At 37.4% G+C, this 22,188-nt stretch overlaps 1 long non-coding RNA gene across 1 annotated transcript; it reads left to right on the forward strand.

Annotated features, from left to right (window-relative positions):
* The first annotated feature begins 8,239 nt into the window (after window positions 1–8,239).
* Window positions 8,240–21,684, forward strand: LOC140145220 (uncharacterized). The gene is made up of 4 exons (XR_011858004.1): window positions 8,240–8,327; window positions 11,605–11,738; window positions 16,936–16,957; window positions 21,547–21,684. It is a non-coding gene; the product is annotated as an uncharacterized lncRNA (long non-coding RNA).
* The last annotated feature ends 504 nt before the right edge of the window (window positions 21,685–22,188 follow it).

Here is a 22,188-nt window from a genome sequence, read left to right on the forward strand (position 1 = left end):
TGCGTGACAGCCAGCGCGGCAAATATCAAAAAAAGAGTATGTATACCAAAACGAGGTGTACACCCCGATTGGGGTGTAATGCATGGGCTTGCAAACGGGCACTTTACACCATGGAGCTATTATCCGTGGAGGTTTAATAGCTTATACGCAGTGGCGTAGCCAGTGGGGTGGGGGATGCCCCCGCTTGAAATTGGGGGTCAACAATAGACAATTTTGTGTGTATGTCTAGGCCTACATGTAAGAAACAAAGAACATAGTGTCGCTCAAATACCGGTACTTCAAATTTTGGACATGACTCTTCCTTTTTGACTGTTTACGTTAGGACATTGAAGATATTGATATAAGGTAAAAACACTGTGAATGGGGGTTTAGACTGCCATATCTGAGTTTACGTCTCTTATCTGGGGTTAAGGCGCCTTATCTTAAGGGTTTAGATGCCTAGTCTGAGGTTTACGACCCTTAGGCCTATCTGGGGTTAACGACCCTTATCTAGAGTTAAGGGACCTTATGTGGGGTTTAGATGCCTTATCTGGGGTTTATGTTCCTCATTTAGGGCCAAGACGCCCTATTTGGGGTTTGGACTGCTTTATCGGGGGTCTACGTCCCTTATCTGGGGTTACGGCGCATTATCTGGGGTTTAGATGCCTTATCTGGGTTTAGACTGCGATATGCTAAGGTTAAGGCATCTTAGCCACAGGTAAGGAACGTAAACCCAGGATAAGGCCGTCTAAACCACAGATAAGGCGCCTTATCCCTAGATAAGGGATGTAAACCCAAGATAAGGCAGTTTAATCCCCATATAAGGGACATGAACCCCAGATAAGGCGAATGACACACTTATGCTTCTGCTCTCATTCAAAAATCACATTTACGCTCTAGGGTTCATACCACTAAATCCGCCTGTGAAGCGGTTTCCGGTAAAAGTTTATCACGACTATAGTCCCAACTTTGCATAAAAATTGAAGAAAATCGGTACAATATTAACAATTTTAGTGTTAAAATCGTGTTTTACTAGATTTTGTGAATGTGATCTCTGCAAATTTGAAAAGAAAATGCAAAAATTTGAGTGATGTTTACGATTATGGGCGCATGAACACACGAGGTCAAAACGCGGTTAGCAGTCGCATGTAAACACGGGAAAATCTGGCCTTTTTATATAACGCTAATTTTCTCAAAAAGTAGACGGAAAATGTTGTGTCATTTTCAGATATGTTATGCAGAATTTTATTCTGATTAAGATGATATCAAATATATATTTTAAAGTAAGAGGTAACTCGACTTATGGCCTAAAACGCAACCCCTATTTTGCACGTAAAGTCTATGGAAAGCTATTTTGTGTTATGTACCCTCTACCAAATGGGGGCCATCTTGGATTTCTGGACAAAAATTATGTTATAACGTCAAATTAATGTCAGATTCGGATTTCTTGGGGTCGACTTACCGGAAAAATTGTCTTTGTACACTATTTTATGTACTCTGGTTCAAAACTTATTTTTTCAAGATGGCGCCGGCGGCCACCATCTTGGATTTCTGGGTAAAAATGAAGTCGTAATGTCAAAGTAATGTCAAATTTGAAATCCTTGTGGTCGACGTATCCAAAAAAGTGTCTTTGTACACGATTTTAGGTCCTCTGGTTCAAAACCCGGGTTCAAAACTAAATTTTTCAAGATGGTGCTGGCCACCATCTTGGATTTCTGGGTGAAAATGATGCCGTAATGTCAAACTAATGTCAGAATCGGAATCCTTGTACTCGACATATCCGAAAAAGTGTCTTTGTGCATGATTATAGGTGCTCTGGTTCAAAACTTAAATTTTCAAAATGGTGGCGGCGGCCATTTTGGATTTTGTCCTCTAGCGAAAAATGCCGGGATTTTCGCGAGGGACATGGGGCTATTTTTTCTAAATGGTCCATAGAAGTCGAATCAATCGTCAAACCTTACTAGCCAGAGAGTGGTTTTTGACTTAACTACTATGTTAATAAATAATATTAATATAAGCTATTACCGGGCGATAATGAACCCCTCAAAACTTTCGGAATAGAGATCACGGTGACTCATTTCGGAATAAAGAACCGTCCTATTTAATTTTCGGATGCGGAATGGAGAACTTTTTTCATATTCGGAATAAGTAGAGAACCTTTTTTCATATTCGGAGTAGAGAACACGGTGACTTGTTTCGGAATAAAGAACCTTTATTCCTTTTTGAATAGAGAAACCATATTTGAATATTCGGAATAGAGAACCTTTTTCATATTCGGAATAGAACCTTTCTATTGAAGCGATTCATCAGGAATACAATATTCAGATTTCAAAGTTTTTTCTTAGCAAAATTCCAATAAAAAACTCACGTTTTCCAGTCCATCTGGATTAGGAAAAAATCACAGCCAAGTATGAAAGAGAACCTAATGAACGGCGACGAGGGGGCCTACCAACTGAGTCACGTTTATGACCAATTGATCCAGAGGGCGTCATCATCTTCCGATGACGTCATACCATCCACCAAAGGATCGATTGGCAACTGGCATATATACTATTGATAAAGGCAACAGAATGGATTGCCGAAACTGTCTGGAAAACGTGAGCTTTTTATTGGAATTTTGCTAAGAAAAAACTTTGAAAAGAGAACCTTTCTGTTTTCGAAAAGAGAGCCTGCATGTGTTTTGGAATAGAGAACCGTTTTTTTTGCGGAATAGCGAACCTTTAATTACATTCGGAATAGCGAATGGTAAAATTACACGTTCGGAAAACCGAACCTTCGGAATAGCGAACCTTCGGAAGCGGACCTTCGGATGTACCCCTCTCCGACCATCATGCCACTCGCGGGCGCACACCACTAAATAATCGCCCCATTATTTGAAATAGGCTACATGTAAAAACACCAGTTTTCTTTGGTCATTTTGAGTCCTTTTGGGCTCGTTTTAAAAATTTTATGATGACCAGACGATCGCAAATCGATGAAAGTTTAACATATTTTTCAATGTATGGGGGGGTCTTTCCACCTCGTTTCCCCGCTACGAGGCCGCGAATAGAGCCTTCACTGTTTTTGTCATGCTCTCAAGACTGCAAACCCGATTCTGCCATTTTTAAATTCCCGGACCTATTTTCTCAATAATTTTAAAAATACGACTTTTTTGGCGACTCAAATTTATGTATAGGCTTTACACTTTTATTTATGCTATAATTCGCCACTCTTTCTGATTAATTAGTCCAAAGACCAGCCCAAAATAGGCTCTACTTGTAGTACCTCAAGAAGTTTCTGTATTTTACCGGAACTCATTAGGGTTACACAAATGGCGCATTGATTTAGTGGTGTGCCCCCTCGCCGCCTGAGTCCCAGGCAAAGAGGAAAGAGTCTTTCAGGGTTTTTGACCAAAAATGAGCATTTTTTACATTTTTTTCAGAAAAAATGAAAATCGATATTTATGAGCATGGATGTGTGCTTGATTAATTTTTGAGATCACACCACTAAATCAGGTCCAACCCTATCTGACTGAAGAAATAACAACCAGTGTTTTTATTCGCTGACCATACCAGGTGCATTTTAATGGAAAAAAAGTTTGAAATGAAGGCTGATGTGCCCATTTTTGGTGATAGTTGTGCTCTTTGGATGTTTTTCTTATCATCCAAGCATAAAATAATAAAAAATATTACAATTCTGACATTTTAGGAAGATTTGTTAGTTCCATGCACCAAATGACGTCACAGCATAGAGGCGCTGAGATGTAGGCTTTGGTATGGTTTACATCATGTTCAATGCACCACTGCGAAAAATCGAGCCACTCAACTACCAAAATAATGGTGGTTTTAGGGTAGAATATATCACAATCTTTTAGAAAGTTTTTGTTTTCAATGCCCTAGCACGTTCTAACCACGAGAAAATTTCGATTTCTTAGGTACCTCTTAACACATAAAAGAATAGGAACTTGATTTAGTGATGTGACCCCTTAATTAAGACCGAGTCGGTTAGGCCTGTCAGTTGCAGTAAAGTCTGATTTCAATTTTGTGGGTTTTTTTTCAGTTGTGTGACCATCATGGTATCATGGATGGAGTAAAAGAAGGCACCCTTCAAGCATTTTTGACTATGTACAAGCAAGATTAATCATGAAAACAGCAAACAAGAAAAGCCTTTAAAAAAGGATGCTCGGTTTCATTAGAAATTTTAACTACATGGCATTGCCTACTTGACAATAGATCTGGATATATAAACATTTGTCTCAACTTTTACATGTGTCCTGTGACTAAATTGAAAACATCTGAAAGGTTGAGAAGCAAAAACTTAGGCCCTGCCTGATTATCATATCTTAATGTTGCTATCTTCAGTAGATAGCGCATGCTTAGCAATGTACATACTGCATTAATTTGACTCAGAATTATATTTAAACTTGAATTATTTCACTTTTAATTGGTCAAGATATGCTAAAAAAGACTGAATATCATGTAAACTGGTCTTTTTAAACAATTTTTGCTCCCTTAAGAGATCACACCACTAAATCAGGTCCAACCCTATCTGACTGAAGAAATAACAACCAGTGTTTTTATTCGCTGACCATACCAGGTGCATTTTAATGGAAAAAAAGTTTGAAATGAAGGCTGATGTGCCCATTTTTGGTGATAGTTGTGCTCTTTGGATGTTTTTCTTATCATCCAAGCATAAAATAATAAAAAATATTACAATTCTGACATTTTAGGAAGATTTGTTAGTTCCATGCACCAAATGACGTCACAGCATAGAGGCGCTGAGATGTAGGCTTTGGTATGGTTTACATCATGTTCAATGCACCACTGCGAAAAATCGAGCCACTCAACTACCAAAATAATGGTGGTTTTAGGGTAGAATATATCACAATCTTTTAGAAAGTTTTTGTTTTCAATGCCCTAGCACGTTCTAACCACGAGAAAATGTCGATTTCTTAGGTACCTCTTAACACATAAAAGAATAGGAACTTGATTTAGTGATGTGACCCCTTAATTAAGACCGAGTTCGGTTAGGCCTGTCAGTTGCAGTAAAGTCTGATTTCAATTTTGTGGGTTTTTTTTTCAGTTGTGTGACCATCATGGTATCATGGATGGAGTAAAAGAAGGCACCCTTCAAGCATTTTTGACTATTTACAAGCAAGATTAATCAAGAAAACAGCAAACAAGAAAAGCCTTTAAAAAGGGATGCTGGGTTTCATTAGTAATTTCAACTACATGGCATTGCCTAGTTGACAATAGATCTGGATATATAAACATTTGTCTCAACTTTTACATGTGTCCTGTGACTAAATTAAAAACATCTGAAAGGTTGAGAAGCAAAAACTTAGGCCCTGCCTGATTATCATATCTTAATGTTGCTATCTTCAGTAGATAGCGCATGATTAGCAATGCACATACTGGATTAATTTGACTCAGAATTATATTTAAACTTGAATTATTTCACTTTTAATTGGTCAAGACATGCTAAGAAAGACTGAATATCATGTAAACTGAACTTTTTAAACAATTTTTGCTCCCTTAAGAGATCACACCACTACATCAGGTCTAACCCTATCTGACTGAAGAAATAACAACCAGTGTTTTTATTCGCTGACCATACCAGGTGCATTTTAATGGGAAAAAAAGTTTGAAATGAAGGCTCATGTGCCCATTTTTTAGTGATAGTTGTGCTCTTTGGATGTTTTTCTTATCGTCCAAGCATAAAATAATAAAAAATATTACAATTCTGACATTTTAGGAAGATTTGTTAGTTCCATGCACCAAATGACGTCACAGCATAGAGGCGCTGAGATGTAGGCTTTGGTATGGTTTACATCATGTTCAATGCACCTCTGCGAAAAATCGAGCCACTCAACTACCAAAATAATGGTGGTTTTATGGTAGAATATATCACAATCTTTTAGAAAATTTTTGTTTTCAATGCCCTAGCACGTTCTAACCGCCAGAAAATGACGAGTTCTTAGGTACCTCTTAACACATAAAAGAATAGGAACTTCATTTAGTGGTGTGACCCCTTTTGAAGGGGTCAAAAATGTTACAAAAAATAACAACTTGCCCATAGGCCTATATACAGCGAAGATCAATTTTTTTCTTCATGGGGTGTAATAGGCCTACTCTGACCAAAGTTGTCCCAAATGCGGGGTAACTTTGGTCAGGCTATTTTTAACCCCTAGGGCACCCTTAGGCCTTACAAAATTATTTTAAAATCTTTTTCAACTTCAAGGTGTAGAAGGGAACCCTAATGTCATAAAAAGATATAATTAGAAATAGGCCTATAACTGGTTTTGTTTGGAAGCAGTGGTTTAAAAAGTGCCCACAGTTACCCCCATTTTAATGTAAATACAAGGTAAAACCGTTTGGGGTTCCATAATGAGCCCCACAAAACCTGAGACGAATATACCTATTAGGCCTATTCGTCTCAGCACAAAACTAACCGAGTTTTATGGAAAATGCCATACGGCCGGGCGGTTTCACAAGTGCCGGCTCTATCATGCCACTCGCCGCCTGGTCCCTATAATCAGGATTCTGATTCTGTTAAAGCATGTGAAGGCAGCTGTGTAGGCCTACTCTAGACATTGTTTCTTTCGCAAAAGTGAGTTTTTTTGATATGTTTGTACTTTGTTATGTTTTTTATAAATACAAGGAATGAAAATCCAGATTTTTAAACTCCAACTGCAATATTTTAAGGATTTTATTTCACTATTTCACTCGTTTTTGAAATTGAAAAGGAAAGAAAATCTTTGTTGTACCAGCAGGGTACACGCGCGCAACAACGCGCATCGCGTTGCGTATCGCGCAATTTGTTAACGCACAAATACGCTACGCATACGCGACGCTTATCTGCATGCGCGGCAGTGGCGGCGCCAGGAATTTTTTTTCGGGGGGCATTAGGGGCCCAGACAAACAAGAACCTAGACATAACTTTGGTTTGCGTAGTGAAGTCAACACTGCTTAGCAACGATTTTGACAAGGACGCAACCCGGACGCAAACAAGCAGACATGTTCGCGTCTACAGAACACGTTGCATTTGTCGCGGGCGATAACGGCGCAGCAATCACGCAAACGATCGCGTTTTTCGTTCCAGACATGAACGCTTATTTCTCCGCGTCCGACCACCCGACCAAAATCACCTGGATACGTGGCTTCACCTACTGCCACGGTTAGGGATGGGCAGTTACAGGTCTAGGTGGTATGTCTATGATTAGGGGGCAAAGTGAATTTCAGGGGGCAAAATCAACAAAGTTTGCGCAAAATTACCGTAAAAAGTGGAAATTTTCGTAATTTTGGTTTTTTTCTGGGGGCAACAGGGGGGGCAAGAGTTCTGACTGGGGGCATTTGCCCCCCATGCCCCCTCCCCGCGGCGCATCTTGTGGAAACACCACGGAAGCACAAAAACCTAGTGGTCAAATGGCTCCGTTTTAGCTGATAAAATGTGGGGTTTTTCAAGTTCTTTCCCCCGATTTAAATATCATCAAGTTATGAATGGATTTCGCTCATACTTCTCAAGGGGCCGTGGATTTACTCGATGTTTATCTAATGTAAGGTAGAAAAATAAAAACTGCCGCATTCTCCTGCGAGATTCGATGAAAGTGCAAAATGTGACCACTTTAAACTTCAACGGCCATTATTTCAATGTTCATTTTCTCGGTAAAATGACGATTTAGGTACACGATAACTCAATAAATACAGCATCTATAGGTAAGCAAATATGATTATCGTAAAAAGCATGATCAATTTGATGCCTTATATGGTCAATATCCTTCTGTGTCAATATCTCAAAAAATAAGGCCACTTTCCAAAAAAAATAAAAAACCGTTTTTGGAATGGAGCCTCAAGATTGAGCTAAAAACAAAATAAAATATTTTGGAAAGAGTGTTTTTTTGTTATGATGTACCTAACAAATATTGCCAAAAACTCACTTTTTTGTGATTTTTCTTCATAATTGTTGTTTTTACCCCAAATCTGTATTTATATTAAGATTTATTGATGTCTTGCCTTCATAAAAATGTATACTTTTATATGTCTTGCGCGAATAATTACAAAGTTATTGCACTTTTACTAGGCCTACATGTATGTCTGAGAGTACACAGCCTCCTTAAAGATTCTGATTCATAGCGCCCTCTCATTTGCAAAACAGGACGTATAGGGATTTGGCATTCCGTTTGTAGTAGTGGCCGCACTCAAGATCAACTAATTTGAGGATAGAAACTAGACATGGATATGTATGCTAGACGACCGGCGTTACAAGCTTCAGCATTTGTCAGATTGTAAACACAGCACGTACACGTCTGATGTAAAGCATCAAAACTGTAAATTCAAGAGATCGAAAAAAGCAGTTCGAAGACGTTAAAGGTGAGATTGGCATTGCTTCGTTTTCTCAGCATGATCAATATGAGATAGGAATTCGGCACCCACTCATGCACTCACCCTGGCTAGTGCAATATGTCTTCTTGTACATGCCAAATTACATCCCAATTTACAAACCTTAAATGGTATAGACATGTTGTATGAGGGGCAAACCTTAGAAAAAATATTTAATTCGTGTACATCGTGGAACGTACTCTTTGCGTGGCTGGTGCATAGCCGTAGAAAGCTTAAGCAGTTGTACGCAGATAATTTTGCATATATATATAATCAAATTAAGTAATTCTTGGCCAAACTGTAACACTGTGTGTCACTGTGAACGCTAGTGGCTCCGCGATAAACACACGCGAATATAGCGCGCATGCGCGGTACACTACATGGACACAACGCGCATGTTCCAGTTTGGCCATGAATTACTTAATTTGATTATAGTTAGTTTAGTTTAGTTTTTATTCGGATATCACTTTTGCATCAGTGACAGTGGCACTCATCAATAGACAAGCATGCAAATAGGCCTACGTACCCGGTACGTGCCCCGACCATGGCGATATACATGACGAGTAGGCCTATAAACCATTGTACATCGTTCAGTCATAACTTTTGCAAACGCCGGTGACTTTTACGATACTCTGTTTGTCTTGGCATCTAAATTAATTCACAGTCATAGGCCTAGGCCTACTCTATATTCGTATTTATTAAAGTAGGCCCACAGAGGCAAATTTAAGGAGATATATCATACTTCCAAGTTTTCTAAGTTAACGTCAACACCGTCATGATATAGGCCTAAGCTTAAGCTTACATCCAAGTTCGCATGGACGGTACTGCGAGTCTGCGACTCGATGTTTCAGACTTGTGAGAAAAAGAAAGTAATAAATTATGAGAAGAGGTCACAAATATGATCAAATATAATCAAATCTGTATTTATATTAAGATTTATTGATGTCTTGCCTTTATAAAAATGTATACTTTTATATGTCTTGCGAATAATTACAAAGTTATTGCACTTTTACTACATGCATGTCTGAGAGTACACAGCCTCCTTAAATATCATGTTTAAAATGAGATGAAAATCATAAAATAGTGGTCAGATTTTTTTTTATTTTTTTATTTTTTAAGGCCTATATTATATTGCAAAACATGAAAAGTGCCGAATAATAATAATTTATTTTGAAAGCTTAAAATGACAACAATTACCGTACTTTTGGAAGGAATCTGGTTTATAATAGTGGTATCATTTCATAAGTTGAATTTTAAGTATTTGGATGAAAATCAGTCAGTAGGCCTAATAGCGACATACTGATGCATGGTGCTCAATCAGTTCAGCCAAGATTGCAGGATTCGTGTATGACTATGACTGCAGAATTTTGATCCCTTTTGATACCAATCCAAAAACGTATTTTTGGTCAATTCTGCACCATATACCCATCTTACCTTTTATTCATTTGATGTTTTCATAATAAAATAAAATCAAGATCACTTATTGTGACAAAAATCTGTAATTCTGATGTTTTTGACGATAATAAAGGCATTTTGGATATGGTTACAGGTCAGATCGATCCTCATACTCATAGATAATTGTATCCAGCATGAAAATTAGCTTGAGAAATCTGTATTTTTATCCATAAAATACAAGATAGAAAATTCAAATAATCTCAGCATGAAATGACAAAATTTTTGGCAGGGGTCTGAGAAAAAAAGTGTGCAGCGCCCTTCGGTCATGTTGTGAGTACGACCCTTTGTTGTGTATATCACCGTCCATACGCTGTGTACGTACTGTGTGTTATGAACATCGTGTATGCGTTTGACTAATAATTCTATCGTAATAATAAAGCACCGGTTCCGGCGTTTTATTCAAAATCTCAGATTTTGACAAAACTACAGCACCTAGAGTCTTGATTTTTGCAGGGTATATTGGTTTAATAAAGTACAATGTAATCGTGTAAAAAAAAGGAATTAAAAAAATTCAGTGAGGGCGTCTTCCTCAGCAAATGTTATAATATGGCTTTAATTGCAGTGACATTGTTGCACTGTAACCTACTGGAAAATATTGATTTACATTAATACCTCAATAAAGTTAAAATAAAATTCATTTTAAATGGAAATGCTATGAGGTACATTAGTTGTGGCTGGTATTGCGGCAGACTGTAATTGATATCTGTAGCTCAACTCACTCACTGCAACTCAGTCTAATGCAATATCAGGGGTGGATTTAGAGGGGGCGCACCGGGCGTGCGCCCCTCTAATTTTTGCAGAGCGGCGCCTGACTTTGTGTATTTTTGCAGAGCGGCGTTTGGCGCCGACGCGGCAGCTCGGCGCCACCCTCTATTGAAAATTCCTAGCCGCCCCTGAATATGCGATATGAATGGACCATATTTATTACCAGTGGCGGCATCAGACTTTTTGGGGGAGCCAAAGCAAGGTATAATTAGACCCTCCCTCAGGTCCATGGAGAACGACTGGTAATGTAGATTATACAACATTAAATAAACCCGATGTATACATGGACCCTTCCAATGTGTAGGCAAGTTGCCTTCCAGCTCCCAGCATTTTGTGGGAGTTCAATTTTACCGATCCTGTGTCAGACGAGTTTTCTATATATCACGTCCGTGGTCTCACTGTCTTGCCGTTTGTGCGGGCGTTTGTGTAAGCGATGTAGATCTCAGCAAGCAAGGCGATATTTGAAATAGGTGTTCATTGATAGTCTATTGATCATAACCAACGCGCGCGCAAAATGACAATAGGACTGGGTCATGCATGTTATATGCCTACCATATTTGAATTGACAATGAGGCGGGGCTATCATAATTGACGCCACAATCATGTTACATAGCTTGATAATTATTTGGAAGTCAGTTTACTATCAAAGCGGAACAGTCTGGGTTTAGGAGAGCTATTATAAAAAATAAACAAGTTGGTCTGTAGATTAATTGAGTTTTCGTCAACACACAGTGCTCTAGGAGCACTATAACTTTGTTGTCATTTATAATTAGGGCTTAGTGGTGTGTTGTTTTAATCTTTGGAGTGAAGGAGAAGGTGGTTTTAGCTCTAATTATTTACCCACAGATGGAACCCAGACTGTGGGACAGTCTAGGTATAATTAGCCAGAGGAGTGTCTTTAGGGTGTCCAAAATGGTCAAAAATACCTTATTCTACAAAATCAGGGTGTCCACTTCCTATTCACTCTATTAGCCTACCATACTACCGTATCTTATTTCCTGTAATTGATATTTGATACTGTTTTTGCTGGATTCCTACTATTTATTAGAACCAGGCCAGAACTGACGGAACCCCTGGCTTAACGTTACAGCTTTAGTGACAGTCAGCTTTAGTGGAGACTGGACAGAGATATAGTAGACCGGACGTACAGTGCTAGTGGCTCTACATGTACATGATAAGGCTGTAAGTATATTGAAGGCAACCTTGAAGCCATGGAGGCACTTGTATTTCAAGTTGTATATCAGCCGCATATAACAAAAAACAAGTAAAAAGGATCTCGCTTAGGGTATCGAAAACAGCAAGTGTTGCTCAACAAAGGGTAGCTAAACCCCGCATCAAGATGGCAACAAAAATCAGTTGAAATGAAGGTAAAATTCTGGGTGAAATTGTGCTCAAAACTTCTCAAAACGTGTGCTTTTTGTTGGTTTTTCTTCAGGCCTCTTAACAGAATGCTACTGGCAGATTATGTGTGTTCATCATGAATCATAACAGTGAAAAATGGCTTTGGGTAGGAAAATAACCATGTAATAATTTACTTGCTTTGGTCCATTTTACACTACAGTATATATTCTTGCTTTGGATGCTTTCCTTGTAGTACACATGTGATACAACTTGAAATACAAGTCCTCCCCGGGCCTTTAATTGGAAGCTATGGTCAAGCATGTTTCATTTCATCCCTGCCTTAATTGCTGCATGCATATGTATGCTTGCTCCATGCAACCTACCCCACCACATTGATGGTTCATATCACATCACATCAGTTTATTGGTGTTGGTGTTATTACAATCCATCATTTGATACACAAGCCCCGCATTTGCTTTTTATGTTTGTTTGTTTGTTTTCCAACCTATCCAGTGAGTTTTAAGTTTTAAGTTCTTCGCACCTGCTAGTAATACGTATAGGGGCCAATCCCCGGTGAGGTCACTCAACTTGCAATACTGACCGCACGATCGTTACCATAATCACGGAAAAAGGGTTCATTTTTAGGGCTTGTCCACGGACAAAAATTGTCCCTGAAATTGGAAAAATAGGGGTGTTTTATTGCACAAATGTCCGCGAAATTGAAAAAAAGCCTGCCAGGGAGTGACCCCACCGGGGCCAATCCTGCTTATTTTGTGTGGTGTGTCTGGTTGTAACTCACTTCCTCACCATAATAAATGAGGTCAATCACCAGCTCCCATACCCAAACATTGAAACAGGTAATATGCCAGTATAAAAGAATATGTTGCATATGGTCATTTTCACAGTAAAGGGTGTAACTTTTGATTTTTAGGGTCAAAATTTCAAACCACTTAAATATGGTTCTGTTTACTGAAATCATGCATAGAAGCAACTTAAATTCCAGTAAAATAATGTTTCAAGGCTTAAACCTTTTGATTTATAATAAAAAATTTGACATTTCCATAACATTTTGGTTAAAATCTAAGAAAAAATTTATTTTACATAACCTCAGAAAATTATGACATGAAAGCTGGAATACATGTGAAATCCCATTCCAAAGTAAGTCAACAGATATAAGTTAAATTTTATACCATGTTTTGCTATGTTTGTAATTGCAGTTTTGAAATTTTTTAACATCAAGTGTCATTTACAATGGAAATTTCCAAACCTTAAACATATTTTTTAAGTTTTAATTGAGTTCCTAAAATAATTTGAATGTCTAACTTCATGTACAAATACTACTTGATGAAAGGAACCTCCCAGCCAAGTTTCACAGAAATTGGAGCTATTTTTTAGAAATGGCAATTCAAGCGATTTGTGTTTCGGAGGCTTCAGTTAACAACACAGGTGATCATAAAAGTAAAATAAAAAAATAGGTAAAAAATATCACAATTACCAATTTTCATGCTTTGCTTCTAAGTATTGAATTTCAGTTGTGACAAAAATTAAATTATCACAGCAAGTCATTTTTTTTTGTTTCGGAGGCTTCATGTTAACTATTGTTAAACATTGCAGAAGTAGTTTTTTTGAAAACAACAGTGTTGGGATCATCTAAGCTGTTATTTTCTTGTGTGTATTGAATCAATGATTCTATGCGGCAGATATTGTAGATTTATCACATGTTAATTTTTTCACCCATTTGTTAAGTATGGTGTTTTTTGCATGTGAAGCCTCCGAAACAGGCTTTTTGGGGTATCAGTATATTTTTCAAACATTAACCATAATGTCAAATTTTTTTTTAATTTATGACATTCTGCACATATCAAGTAATAATTACAATGCAGATATCAGTATGAAACACAGCAATTTAGATATGCATAGATGATAATTAATCTTATTGTTGTTTCGGAGGCTTCATTTGTTTCGGAGGCTTCAATTGTTAACGGAAAGTTTGTATTGGGTCCCATTTTCAAACGGTGATATATATCTTTATGATTTAAAAACACGTGACTTGAGGATCTACTTTGCTACATTTTGATAAATAGATTGGATGAGCTCTTTTATTTATATTTGCACAAGCTTGCTGAACAGTTTGTTTCGGAGGCTTCAAAAAGTTAACAGAAAAACGGCTCTTTGAAGTCAAGATTTTATAAAAATTTTAAAAGCTTGCAAATCGACTAATTTTTGTTACCCATTTCAAGTTAAGATAACAACTGTTATGAATCAAGAAGAAGTGAAGAAATAACCAAGAATTATGAACCAAAGCTACACCCACAAAGTTTGTTAACAATTGTTAACGGAAAATGAAGCCTCGAAACAACAAATATCGAAGTCCGGTTCTCAAAAATGCAGGGCTGTTCACAATTAAATCTAATGTGGCAGTGTTTACTGAACATATGACTGTACTTTCAGGATAAGAAAAATTATCCATGAACTAACTGAAGAAAACACAGGGTTTTACAAAAATGTTACTGTTTTTTATAGTTTTTCAAAATGGCAATATTAAGTACATTTAAGCCTGCTAAAACTGAACGCAGTAACTCCCAAAGCTGATTATGCTACCCAAGGTAGCTGCTAACTAGATGACTTATGTGGCCAAAAATCATGGAATTCTGTGGCTTTATTAGAACACTACGGATTAAAATGTTAAAAATCCAAAGTTACACCCTTTACCGTGAAAATGACCATATACAATTGTGTTCCTTTTTTAGATATGGAGGGCAGCAACCTGTAGGATTGGTGATGTGTGGGGATTCCAATGAAGCACTTTGTTTAACAGATCTGTGTGATATCCTTTATATACAGTATTGGATTGGGGAATGGCATGACGTGTGGTTCATTTTCTTTTTCAAACAAAGGGACTTTGGTTTTGTGAAATTTTATATCTCATCCCGTGGCTATAACTGCTCACTAATAAGACAATAAATAGCGAGTTTTGCTAGGTACATATATTAAGGTCATTGACTGATTTTCCAAAAATCTTAATTCTTTTTTTAAGTTGTTGTTGCTTTTGTTGTTGTTGTTGAACTTTTTTTTGTCATTTAATATTATATTTCCATTTACAACAAAAGTACAGAATGAGTTAATTGTAAGAACAAAACAAATCATTTAATTAGGGATGATTTTCCCAAATTGAAATGCTTGACTGAAAAACAAAATTAAAGAGGGGGATGCCATATTTTGAAATCTCACATATTTCTTTAGGAATATTAATTTTCACACCACTTACAAATTCTTAAACATGTAACACATACACAGGTCATGTCCCAGCCCAGGTGTCCCAGACTGTTATGTGTGTCATTGAAAGATTTAATGAGCAGTCTGCATTTGTAAGTTAGGTTCAAAAACCTCAGAAGACTCTCATAGGGCCTCCCTGTTATATGAACAAATGTGACAATATTAATTTCCCCAACAGTTCGATAAAACCAGCAATCGCCCTCAAGTTTTGAGTATTCTTCAAGTTAAATGAAAATTTTGTTGGCACTAAAATGAAATTGGCTGTCACCTGGCATTTTTGAAATTCTGTACAGTAACTTGAAGTAGATTGCACAGCTGATTGAGGCTATTCAATTATGCACCTACACCTTCAATAGGGACATCCCAATACCTCTAAAATATGAAGTAATTTCTCTCAAGTTTGCTCAGGGTTGCTTGATTTAAATCACATGATTTTTTTCAACAAAATCACTCATTTAACTTTTTCATTTTTTTAAACCATTTTTGATAAAGTTAACTTCTTTCTTAAATTGACTGTTTTACTTCATTCCTAATGCTTCTGCAACTTTTGGATACAATTAAAATATCTTAATGATGTTGATCTATTGCTAAAAAATTATCTTCAAGATGCAGAATTCAACAGGCTTTTTCTCATTTTGCCAAACATTTTCACATGTAAAAACATGTTTTGATTTTTTTTTGTAAATACCTGATATGTATATGATATGTCTAGCATTCCACTGGTCTCTTTTGACTTTATCATAGGGTATAGTAGTTCTTGGAATTAAACAAATAAAAAAAAATGATTTCAATAACAAATTAATCAAAAAATCAAGATTTTGTTTATTTAAAAAAAAAATCAAAAACATCAGCAACACTGAGTTGGCTACTAAATGGAACTACACCTTCAAGTAGGGATATCCTCAGTTGATACTAAGTGGGTGGACTGCAGTAATTTATCACCATTTTGCTGGTTCTCAAACTCAGTGACAACAAATCTCATGACCAGGGGAACATTTTACAGGGGTCAGGTCAAAGGTCATGCAGAGGTCAAATTTAAGAAATGCATTTTCTGTACATCTGTAATGGATACGGGACTCAAACTCTGTGACAACAAACTTAATGACCATGGGAATATGTGTGAACACTTTGCAGGGGTCAGGTCAAAGGTTATCTGGGGTCAAATCTTATCATTTCCTTTTCTGGACATCTGTAAGGGGTATTGGGGCTCAAACTCAGTGACAACAAATCTCATGACCAGGGGAACATTTTGCAGGGGTCAGGTCAAAGGTTAAATTTTAGAAATGCATTTTTGGACATCTGTAAAGGGTACGAGGCTCAAACTCGGTGACAACAAACTTAATGACCGGGGGAATATGTTGGAACACTTTGCAGGGGTCAGGTCAAAGGTTATCTGGGGTCAAATCTTATACCGTAATTTCATTGTCTGTAAGGGGTATGGGGGCTTAATTTCGGTGACAACAAACCTCGTGACCCGGGAAACATTAAGGTCAAAGGTCAGGTCAAATGGCCATTAAAGGGTTACATGCCTTGCGATTGTCTGCGCTCTGTGAGCGCAAATTATCTCTAGTTTTTATTTGTTTTCAGATGATGGACTGTACCGCTAAAGTACCGATGCCTGTATGGTGTTTTTGTGTTATATTTATTTTATGTTTTTTGTTGACAAGTATCTTTGTTTATCTTTTAGTTTGTCAAAGTTTTAGTTGTTAAGTTTTCTTTTTAATATTAAATTTGTTGTTCCTCTGTTTGTTTTTATTTTCAGTATTTGCTGACTACATTGAATGGTAAGTGTATTAATTATACTGTAATCAAAGACAAAATTAAAAAGACTAGTTTCGTCTGCAGTTCAAATGAAGATTTGGTGGGTGATATCGGAAGGTAGCCTACAACATTACACCAGAAGCAAATAATTTTCATGACCTTCAAGGTCACATTTTGAATGCTTCAAGGCCGGGGCCCCCCTGCCCCCCCCCCCCTGCGCTCGTCATGGCCGTCGGTTCATGTAAGGCCGTCGGTAGATGGAAGGTGTTGGTGAAAAAAAAATTGGGTTAACAATAAACTATTTTTTTACACAGGGTGACAGAAAAAGGGAAGAATTGTAAAAAAAAAATGATGAAAAACTATGAATTATACATAAATATGTATTTTTATGTTAGTACCGCCTAGTATCCTTTTTTTTTTTTTTTTTGCTCTTCACTTTTTCAAACCATGTAAAAAATATTTGTGTCAACAAATCACAACTTCAGGCGGCAAAAAATATTTTCGTCGGTACATTTACAAGTTGTGCCCCCTCGGTTCCAAAATCCTGGCTATATACGCCACTGATCTTAAACAAACCTGAAGCACATGTCAGAAAGGTTCAGTAATATGTTTTTAATTGTACGTATGTATATATTGTTGCACATATTAAAAATTTGTGAAATCAAATGAAAGGTGTAAAAGTCATGGTGCCTTCACATGTCACACACATTTTACTAAATAACAGATTCACAAACTTATATTTTGAGATGTCTGATCTGAAAATATATGTCTATTATTGTCTAGACTAATCTGAAGATCACACTTTTATTGTCTAAGTTTATGACTCAATGACTAAATTCATTTATTTCTTAGAATAACAATTATAAGAAATAGTATACAATATGATATACAGCCCAACCTCTCTTATCCGGACCTCTTTTATATGGATCTCTCTGTTATCCGGCTGTGAAATCTTCACAGGAAAATGTGTTTTTGATAATTTAATTTAATTCAGCAGAACGTTCATTTGGATGCCACCATTGGATTGTACATGATAAAAGGCCGTTGACCCCCATGTGTTTGTATAGCAGTATTGAAGGAACATTCAAACGAGTGCTACGGACAAACTAATCGTGATAAAATGCTCAAATTTCTTGAGCAGTTTGAACTAATGATCATCTTCATAGCTATTAACTTAAAAACAGCGAATGGACGTTAACTTTTGAAAGATCATGAAAAGCGCCCTCATGCTCAATTTTGACCCACAATGTCAATTTTTAAGAAAACGCAATGTCCAATTTTTATGCAACTTCCAAAATTAGGTATTTTGAGCTCAATTACAGACACCAGCAGCTTACGATACAGTCAACCATCGATGTCTCCTCCACAAGATCCAGGAGCTGACTGAAGATATACAGTTTACAGAACTGATAGAAAGCATGCTTAAGGATAGACTATTCTTTGTTGAGCTGGGTAGCAAGAAGAGCAGATGGCGAAGGCTCAAGAATGGTCTTCCACAGGGAAGTGTACTTGCACCACTCCTCTTCAACATCTACACAAACGACCAACCAAGAAGTGAGAACACTGTTCGATTCATCTATGCTGACGATCTGGGTATTGGAGCTCAAGATCCAGATTTCACAGTTGTGGAAGAACGCCTCTCTAAAGCTCTGGATGACCTCACACCATACTATGAAGATAACCACCTGCGAGCCAACCCATCAAAGACACAGGTGTGTGCTTTCCATTTACGCAACCGTGAAGCAAAGCGCCATCTCAAGGTCACCTGGTCTGGTACAGCGCTTGAACACTGTGAACACCCTGTCTATCTTGGAGTTACTCTGGATAGGTGTCTCTCCTATAAGAATCATGTTGAGAAGACAAAGATGAAAGTCAGTGCAAGAAACAACATCTTGAGTAAGCTCACCGGAACAAGCTGGGGTGCAAGTGCTCACACTCTGAAGGCAACAGCCTTGGCTCTATGCTACTCAACAGCAGAGTATGCATGCCCTGTATGGGAGAGATCGCCTCATGCAAAGAAGGTGGATCCAGCCCTGAATGCTAGCTGTCGCCTGATAACAGGATGTATCAGAGCAACACCAACTGAGAACCTGTACACTCTAGCAGGTATAGCGCCACCAGATGTTAGGCGTAACGTAGCAAGCATGAAAGAACGCCAGCGCCAAGCCACTGATGTAAGACATCCCCTGTTTGGGCATGTCCCCCCAGAAAGTCGTCTGAAGTCCAGAGATAGCTTCCTGAACAGTGTAACTCCACTTGAAACATCAGCCAACAGTAAAAGAGTAGCAAAATGGGAGGAGAGATCTACAAATCACCCACCAATTTTGAATATTCCTGTTGGCGAAGAACTACCACCTGGTGCAGATGCAAATTGGGTTGAATGGAAATGCCTTAATAGGTTAAGGTCTGGTGTAGGAAGATGTAAAGTCAACCTCAGCAAATGGGGATATCGAAAGAATACAGATGTAACCTGCGATTGTGGAACAGAACCACAAACAATGGATCACTTACTGTGTTGCCCTCAACTGGAGCAAACATGCACAACTGCTGACTTAGCAGTTTACAATGAGAATGCTGAAAAATGTGTGCAGCATATTGGCTGAAACACATTTAATCTTGTGCCGTGGACACGCTAAGAAGAAGAAGACAGACACCAAAATCATAGCAACATGCCAAAAAAAGACTACTTTGAAGGATTTTGTACTCGAATCCACTCCCTCAACAATGATAAGGTATGGTGACACAAGAGGGCGCTGCACACTTTTTTCTCGGACACCATGCCAAAAATTTTGTCATTTCATATTGAGATAGGGTAAAAGGAATAAATAAAAACTGTTAGAAAATCATATGACAAAAAAAGTAGTTTTCACCTCTGTATAGCCCACTGCTATTAGGAATTGATAAAGGAGAATTGAAACTCTTCCATTAAAATCAGAATGCTGTCGTGCATGTACATGGCATGTGTACATCACCATTGAATGTTGTAGGATTGTAGCATTGAATGTTTGTTTTTGACAAATAAAATTTTCACAAAACAGGTTTTGAGAGATCCATAACTTCTTAAGTAGATAAGAATTAAGATACACTGTTTCTGAGGCCAGATTCTGTTTTTCTGTGTGAAATTCACCCCAATTAGTACTTTTCAGCATAATATCTGTTTAAAAAAAATTTAAACACAAATATAATGAATCAATCAATTTAAATATAATATTGTACTATAATCATGAGTATTTAACATTAACATACAGCAAATTACAAACACTGATATAAAGCATAAAAGCAATGATAAACAACTTTGAGATGACATATTAAGTGGAGGCAATGATTTAATAGAATGATTAACAGAAATATCACACTATAATAATGAAGCAAAACATGCTTGGATCTACTTGTCATTCAGTAAGGCATGTACTCCTCTCTTAAAGAGAGAAATGTTGGTAGCCTGTCTAATCTCATAAGGTATTTGATTCCAAATTTTTGGACCATTTGAGACAACAGTACTTGTTTTGTGCAGTTGGTAATTATGCTTATTTCTAGTATTATAACTGTGAATATCCTTAAGACTCTTAAACATAGCATCAAATGATTTTGGTAACATACCTTGGGTATACTTATACATAAAAATAGACAACTCTTTCTTGTACATATCAAATATATCAAGAACATTGTATTTATCAAAAAGTGGTCTTGTATGGCTTAAATACGGACTATGAGATATTATTCTTAAAGCTCTTTTTTGTAGCTTAAATAATTTGTTCAGATATGCCTTGTTTGCCCTCTAAGTTGTTTCAGTTGGGTGAAAGATCATGTAGGGGTCATTAGAGGTCATTATGTTAAAATCTTTAAAATGCTACTAGTGCCAGGCGCTTGACCCAATTTCAACCAAACATGGCCATAAGAACCGCTGACCCAAGCTTGATATAACTTTTAAGTTGTTCACAGATAGGGGCAAAGGTCATACAGCCGATATTAGGGGTGATTTAGTGAAAATCTTAATGCTGCTACTCCTTTAAATTACATGCTATGACCACCAAACTTGGTCAGAAGAACCACTGGCCCAAGCTTAATATAAATTGTACCATATAAGCTTGAGGGTCAAATGAGGTCACACGCTAAAGTTAGTCCGATTTGGCTTAAACTTGGCGCAAATCATCCTTGATATGAGTGGAGCATGAAAAGGTCAACATAAGGTTACCTGAGGTCAAAGGTCAAATGTTACAATTTGCTTTATTAGGCTTAAACTTGGTGCAATGCATTATTGGATAGGAGGGGAACATGAAAAGGTCAACATCCGCTCACCCAAGGTCAAAGGTCAAATACTAAAATGGGCTTAAACTTGATGCAAAGAATCCTTAATGAGGTAAACATGAAAAGGTCAACCGAAGGTTACCCGAGATCAAAGGTCAAATGTTGAAATGGACCGGAATAAGCTTTAGCTTGGTGCAAATCATTCTTGTTACAAAGGGAGCATGGAAAAGTCAAAAACATCCTTCCATTTCTAGCACTTGTCCACATTAAACATCATCAACAATATCATATTATACAAAGCTGCCACCTGATATTTGTGCTTCTTGAAGCACAGTTGCTCTAGTTTTATCTGTTTCTTTAATAGGCACAACCACCCAAGTCTACCATGGATGCCGATTTATTTTACCAGTTTTTATTAGAAGAACGAGACATGCCACAAGAGTTGGTTGAAGTTATGAAACGGCAGAAGGTATGATTTTTCCCCAGTTGTTTACTCCATTTTGGCCATTTGGAGTCTTAATTTTTAATAGGCAAATATTTGTTTTGGGGTTACTAAAATTGGCAAATAAAAAACAATCCATTTTACTTTTACATATACTACACCGAATGTCCCCCAAAAAAGGTTACATGTAGATTTGTGAAAATAATCTAAGTTAATATTAACAAATACTAGTCCTTTTCATGACATAATCTATATGTACCCTCTAGTACCGGTACTGTGAATGTCAAGTTCACAACTTTGGTAGCACATGTATTTGCGCCGAGCGTACTTCCCAAAGACCGGTGCTTATAGCGCAAACACAGCTTTTGAGAATTGACCAATCACACAGTTGTTGCTAGGCAAGGTCAAGGTTCGGTCATGAAGGTCGCACGATCATGTTATTCTATGAAAATTAGGCTGACGTAGAAGGTACACATGATTGAGAATTAGTTATTTTAAGTAGTCCGCATTCCTGAGCAAGCTATTATGTGAAATATTAAGGCATTTGAGTATAGGCCCAACCAT

Source organism: Amphiura filiformis, unplaced genomic scaffold (genome assembly GCF_039555335.1).
Source record: "Amphiura filiformis unplaced genomic scaffold, Afil_fr2py scaffold_175, whole genome shotgun sequence".
In the NCBI taxonomy this organism is placed as follows: Eukaryota; Metazoa; Echinodermata; class Ophiuroidea; order Amphilepidida; family Amphiuridae; genus Amphiura; species Amphiura filiformis.